Raw genomic sequence first — 7,357 nt, 5'->3', positions numbered from 1 at the left:
TCAAGTGAATTCACTTAAGAATCCAATTGGCACGATTCACGAGTCACAGGGGAGTGACTTGACCGCATCAGCATGTGGCTGCGAACGATTAGTGAAAAGGAGGCGATGGTCTAGTACAAAAGGCTGTCCATTGTAGATTATACGTTGTGTTATTTTTTTTATCATAAAACTGGAAACCGGTATGAAGCGAGAAGGCTTTACTGAATTTGAGAAACGAATATGTGAAACGCCTGGGGCCGGTCTTGTTCCGTTTGAAAAAGCCGTTTTTTAACGCTCATCCCAGATGAAAAAATTACGACAGGAGTTTATTTCTGTTACTCCCAAGATAGTGGGTTAAACGCTGATATCCGACAAGACTGTTACGTTAGCAGGAAGGTCAATCGTTGAAAACAAACAATAAGCCAAAGACAATTTCATCCAAAAGTTGGAAAACGGAAACAGAAGTTTATGCTAATAATCATGGCATAAGCTTCATCAGCTTTCGAAAAAACCAAACCCTTATTAATACGGGAAATGCGACGGCTAGTCTTGCGCAGAGGGAAAACTTGTATTTTGCGAGAGAGAAATCTGTATTACCAGCTGTTTTACCGGTTTACCGATTGTACGAGGTAGATGATGTGATAGTACAGAACTAAAGGGGACAGTCTACAGTTTCCATTTTGCTCGTAAGTGCCAAAGGAAAACCAGTAACCATTAATTCCCAGATATACTCGTCTCGTCCCCTTTTTGAAGCGGCGAAGCGGGCCACGTTCGAACGAAAAGGGAATGTTTCTTGGGTTTGTTACTAGTGCGCACTGAGTGTTATCCGAGGAACTATTTTATCGAACTGCTTGTACCGTAAAGAATGATGGGAAAAAGAGATTTGGCACGTTTTTGAATACATATTTTCCAGAGAGAGTAGTTTTCATTTCAAAATATAAAAATGCCCGCGGAATTTTGCTTTGTGTGCAAGCTACAGATTTTCCCTTCTTTTCATTTCGTCACCGGCCTTCATTTCAGTGATAAGTTGCCGAATACAGCGTTGACGATTGCTGTCCCCTTTCTGGTGCAATTCTTGCGGATAGGTTAGATCCTTTGGTAGACCGGCCTGGTACTGAAGCAATTACGTAAACAAAGTGGCAAAATTCCCAACTTGTGCAGTGCCCTGTTCCCAACCCACTTACCTGAATTCACTCTATCAACACGTGTAATGAATTATCCATCTCTTTGCGAGGGATAGCCTTGATCGAACTCGCAGCCACAAGTTTCTGTGAAAGGAGACAATAACGTAGAATAAGGTATTTTTGCGGTATTATAGCGTAAAGAATATAATAAGGAGGTATTCTGGAAAGTTTTTTGCCGCAGCCCTACTCTACTGTACAAAGTCGATAGAGAAAGTCCTGCTTATCACCTTGATGTGTGTTGTTTCCCTTGAAGGGACGTAATTCAGTTCTCTCGTGTAAAACTATCTTATCTTGCTGGCACTAGGAGGTAGTTAAACAATTTAATGGGTAATGGGCCCTAGTCATTCCGTGGCCATGTTGAGTGCTGAGGGATTGAAAAGTTTTATTTTGCCTAACCGAAACTCGTTTCCAAACAGTTTGACTCCAAGCTCAGGATACGAAATCTGTTGTCTATGGCCAATATGGCTGGTGTGCGAATAAGGCCCATTCTGACAAATATTGAGACACCAGGTCGTTGGGTGCTCCTGCATATTAGACCTTAAAACTGTGCAGCACTTAACTAGTATTCACTGTAATAGTGCCGAAAAGTGTGCCATGTAGGAGGTGCCGGTGGAAGAACATAATTTGGAAGTGGGTCTGGGTCATCGTCGGGAACTCCGTAGTATTCCAGGCACCAGTTCGGATCTGACGGGGGTGGTGGTGGTGGAGGATACTCTGTCCACTCAAAGCTAAACTGGTTTGGGCCAGAAACTGGACGAGATACGTGGTAAGTTGTCAATCGGGTCTGACAGTGCGGGCACCTGTCACGTACGTCTTCTCCAGCAAAGCGAAGACAACCCAAGAGACAATCTTCATGAATGTATTTGTTGCAACACGGGAGTGGTTTGGACGGGCGATGGTTTGGTGAATCCAAATAAATGAAACATTTTGTTTGGAGGAAAGATATTAAACGTTGTTTTGCACGAGCTGGGCGGAACTTCCTTCTGATCTTTGGCGCTACTTGTTATCTGTAGAAATATTGCAGGGTTATTGGGTTCTTAACGTGCTACTATGAATAAATTCGCATCTTTCCTTTCTAAGCCATTTAAGACATAAACATGCAGTCTGTACGAGAAGAAGAATGCTGTTTACTATTTTCAAATAACTCCTTTTTTTTTGCAGAGATATTCAAGTTTTTTAAATATGCAAATTAGCTAAGAGATGTGGTCATAAACTCGACCGAATTTTGTTGAAGTATGATGAAAAGAGATATCTCAACCAATTTGCATCAGAAATGCTTGATTCCTTGCATTAAGATTCTAGTAGATGTGCTCCACAATTTTGTTACCATGGCAACATACTTGGTTCGAGACCTCCCTGATATTAAAGACTTTGCTGGTTACATTTGGCGTTTTATTTTGATATTTGCCAATGGTGCCTTATCTGCATGATCCTGCAAGCATATAAATATGTTAGGTCGAGTTTGTGTCCTTGTTAAATGTTTCATCAAAAAGTTTAAAATGAGGTCGGGGGGAACTGGAAAAAGAGTGAGTGGCCAATTTCATTAAAGCTGTTGGTGTGTTGCCTGTAGAACTATTTTCCTACCAAGTTTCAATGGTCTCTGCCGCAAATTGACCAAGATAGCTCTATTCATTTACTTGATTTTATATTGGGTTGAGTGACTAGTAATGCCATCTGTCCCCTCATTTGAATATTTTACACATTTTTCAAACTTAAATAACTCTGGAACCACTGGACATATTTCCAAACGGTAAGCTGCGTTCTTAATGTTTCCTGGAATTCTATGTGATAAACTTAAAAATTTTCAAGGGATAAAAATGTGATCATAGGCAATTTAAGTGAAATACGTCGCTTCAAGTGAATTCACTTAAGAATCCAATTGGCACGCTTCACGAGTCACAGGGAGTTGACTTGACCGCATCAGCATGTGGCTGAGAACGATTAGTGAAAAGGAGAGGTCAGTACAAACTGCTGTCCATTGTAGATTATACGTTGTGTTATTTTTTTTATCATAAAACTGGAAACCGGTGAGGAAGGCTTTACTGAATTTGAGAAACGAAGTGAAACGCCTGGGCCCGGTTGTTCGAAAGCCGTTTAACGCTCATCCCAGATGAAAAATTTACGAAGGAGTTTATTTCTCTACTCCAAGATGTGGTTAAACGCTGATATCCGACAAGACTTTACGTTAGAGGAAGTCAATCTTGAAAAACAACCATAAGCAAAGACAATTTCATCCAAAAGTTGGAAAACGAAACAAAAGTTTATGCTAATATCATGGCATAAGTTCATCAGCTTTCGAACAACCAAACCCTTATTAATACGGGAAATCGATCGGTAGTTTGCGAGAGGAAAACTTGTATTTTGCGGAAAGAGAAATCTGTATTACCAGCTGTTTTACCGGTTTACCGATTGTACGAGGTAGATGATGTGATAGTACAGAACTAAAGGGACAGTCTACAGTTTCCATTTCTGCTCGTAAGTGCCAAAGGAAAACCAGTAACCATTAATTCCCAGATATACTCGTCTCGTCCCCTTTTTGAAGCGGCGAAGCGGGCCACGTTCGAACGAAAGGGAATGTTTTCTTGGTTTTGTTACTAGTGCGCACTGAGTGTTATCCGAGGAACTATTTTTATCGAACTGCTTGTACCGTAAAGAATGATGGGAAAAAGAGATTTGGCACGTTTTTGAAATACATATTTTCCCAGAGAGAGTAGTTTTCATTTCAAAATATAAAGATGCCCGCGGAATTTTGCTTTGTGTGCAAGCTACAGATTTTCCCTTCTTTTCATTTCGTCACCGGCCTTCATTTCAGTGATAAGTTGCCGAATACAGCGTTGACGATTGCTGTCCCGTTTTTGGTGCAATTCTTGCGGATAGGTTAGATCCTTTGGTAGACCGGCCTGGTACTGAAGCAATTACGTAAACAAAGTGGCAAAATTCCCAACTTGTGCAGTGCCCTGTTCCCAACCCACTTACCTGAATTCACTCTATCAACACGTGTAATGAATTATCCATCTCTTTGCGAGGGATAGCCTTGATCGAACTCGCAGCCACAAGTTTCTGTGAAAGGAGACAATAACGTAGAATAAGGTATTTTTGCGGTATTATAGCGTAAAGAATATAATAAGGAGGTATTCTGGAAAGTTTTTTGCCGCAGCCCTACTCTACTGTACAAAGTCGATAGAGAAAGTCCTGCTTATCACCTTGATGTGTGTTTGTTTCCCTTGAAGGGACGTAATTCAGTTCTCTCGTGTAAAACTATCTTATCTTGCTGGCACTAGGAGGTAGTTAAACAATTTAATGGGTAATGGGCCCTAGTCATTCCGTGGCCATGTTGAGTGCTGAGGGATTGAAAAGTTTTATTTTGCCTAACCGAAACTCGTTTCCAAACAGTTTGACTCCAAGCTCAGGATACGAAATCTGTTGTCTATGGCCAATATGGCTGGTGTGCGAATAAGGCCCATTCTGACAAATATTGAGACACCAGGTCGTTGGGTGCTCCTGCATATTAGACCTTAAAACTGTGCAGCACTTAACTAGTATTCACTGTAATAGTGCCGAAAAGTGTGCCATGTAGGAGGTGCCGGTGGAAGAACATAATTTGGAAGTGGGTCTGGGTCATCGTCGGGAACTCCGTAGTATTCCAGGCACCAGTTCGGATCTGACGGGGGTGGTGGTGGTGGAGGATACTCTGTCCACTCAAAGCTAAACTGGTTTGGGCCAGAAACTGGACGAGATACGTGGTAAGTTGTCAATCGGGTCTGACAGTGCGGGCACCTGTCACGTACGTCTTCTCCAGCAAAGCGAAGACAACCCAAGAGACAATCTTCATGAATGTATTTGTTGCAACACGGGAGTGGTTTGGACGGGCGATGGTTTGGTGAATCCAAATAAATGAAACATTTTGTTTGGAGGAAAGATATTAAACGTTGTTTTGCACGAGCTGGGCGGAACTTCCTTCTGATCTTTGGCGCTACTTGTTATCTGTAGAAATATTGCAGGGTTATTGGGTTCTTAACGTGCTACTATGAATAAATTCGCATCTTTCCTTTCTAAGCCATTTAAGACATAAACATGCAGTCTGTACGAGAAGAAGAATGCTGTTTACTATTTTCAAATAACTCCTTTTTTTTTTGCAGAGATATTCAAGTTTTTTAAATATGCAAATTAGCTAAGAGATGTGGTCATAAACTCGACGAATTTTGTTGAAGTGTGATGAAAAGAGATATCTCAACCAATTTGCATCAGAAATGCTTGATTCCTTGCATTAAGATTCTAGTAGATGTGCTCCACAATTTTGTTACCATGGCAACATACTTGGTTCGAGACCTCCCTGATATTAAAGACTTTGCTGGTTACATTTGGCGTTTTATTTTGATATTTGCCAATGGTGCCTTATCTGCATGATCCTGCAAGCATATAAATATGTTAGGTCGAGTTTGTGTCCTTGTTAAATGTTTCATCAAAAAGTTTAAAATGAGGTCGGGGGGAACTGGAAAAAGAGTGAGTGGCCAATTTCATTAAAGCTGTTGGTGTGTTGCCTGTAGAACTATTTTCCTACCAAGTTTCAATGGTCTCTGCCGCAAATTGACCAAGATAGCTCTATTCATTTACTTGATTTTATATTGGGTTGAGTGACTAGTAATGCCATCTGTCCCCTCATTTGAATATTTTACACATTTTTCAAACTTAAATAACTCTGGAACCACTGCACATATTTCCAAACGGTAAGCTGCGTTCTTAATGTTTCCTGGAATTCTATGTGATAAACTTAAAAATTTTCAAGGGATAAAAATGTGATCATAGGCAATTTAAGTGAAATACGTCGCTTCAAGTGAATTCACTTAAGAATCCAATTGGCACGCTTCACGAGTCACAGGGAGTTGACTTGACCGCATCAGCATGTGGCTGAGAACGATTAGTGAAAAGGAGAGGTCAGTACAAACTGCTGTCCATTGTAGATTATACGTTGTGTTATTTTTTTTATCATAAAACTGGAAACCGGTGAGGAGGGCTTTACTGAATTTGAGAAACAAAGTAAAACGCCTGGGCCCGGTTGTTCGAAAGCCGTTTAACGCTCATCCCAGATGAAAAATTTACGAAGGAGTTTATTTCTCTACTCCAAGATGTGGTTAAACGCTGATATCCGACAAGACTTTACGTTAGAGGAAGTCAATCTTGAAAAACAACCATAAGCAAAGACAATTTCATCCAAAAGTTGGAAAACGAAACAGAAGTTTATGCTAATATCATGGCATAAGTTCATCAGCTTTCGAACAACCAAACCCTTATTAATACGGGAAATCGATCGGTAGTTTGCGAGAGGAAAACTTGTATTTTGCGGAAAGAGAAATCTGTATTACCAGCTGTTTTACCGGTTTACCGATTGTACGAGGTAGATGATGTGATAGTACAGAACTAAAGGGACAGTCTACAGTTTCCATTTCTGCTCGTAAGTGCCAAAGGAAAACCAGTAACCATTAATTCCCAAATATACTGGTCTCGTCCCCTTTTTGAAGCAGCGAAGCAGGCCACGTTCGAACGAAAGGCAATGTTTTCTTGGTTTTGTTACTAGTGCGCACTGAGTGTTATCCGAGGAACTATTTTTATCGAACTGCTTGTACCGTAAAGAATGATGGGAAAAAGAGATTTGGCACGTTTTTGAAATACATATTTTCCCAGAGAGAGTAGTTTTCATTTCAAAATATAAAGATGCCCGCGGAATTTTGCTTTGTGTGCAAGCTACAGATTTTCCCTTCTTTTCATTTCGTCACCGGCCTTCATTTCAGTGATAAGTTGCCGAATACAGCGTTGACGATTGCTGTCCCGTTTTTGGTGCAATTCTTGCGGATAGGTTAGATCCTTTGGTAGACCGGCCTGGTACTGAAGCAATTACGTAAACAAAGTGGCAAAATTCCCAACTTGTGCAGTGCCCTGTTCCCAACCCACTTACCTGAATTCACTCTATCAACACGTGTAATGAATTATCCATCTCTTTGCGAGGGATAGCCTTGATCGAACTCGCAGCCACAAGTTTCTGTGAAAGGAGACAATAACGTAGAATAAGGTATTTTTGCGGTATTATAGCGTAAAGAATATAATAAGGAGGTATTCTGGAAAGTTTTTTGCCGCAGCCCTACTCTACTGTACAAAGTCGATAGAGAAAGTCCTGCTTATCACCTTGATGTGTGTTT

Source organism: Montipora capricornis, chromosome 3 (genome assembly GCF_036669925.1).
Source record: "Montipora capricornis isolate CH-2021 chromosome 3, ASM3666992v2, whole genome shotgun sequence".
NCBI classification, from domain to species: Eukaryota; Metazoa; Cnidaria; class Anthozoa; order Scleractinia; family Acroporidae; genus Montipora; species Montipora capricornis.
The sequence above is the reverse complement of the archived record's forward strand: the minus strand, read 5'-3'. Positions refer to the sequence as shown.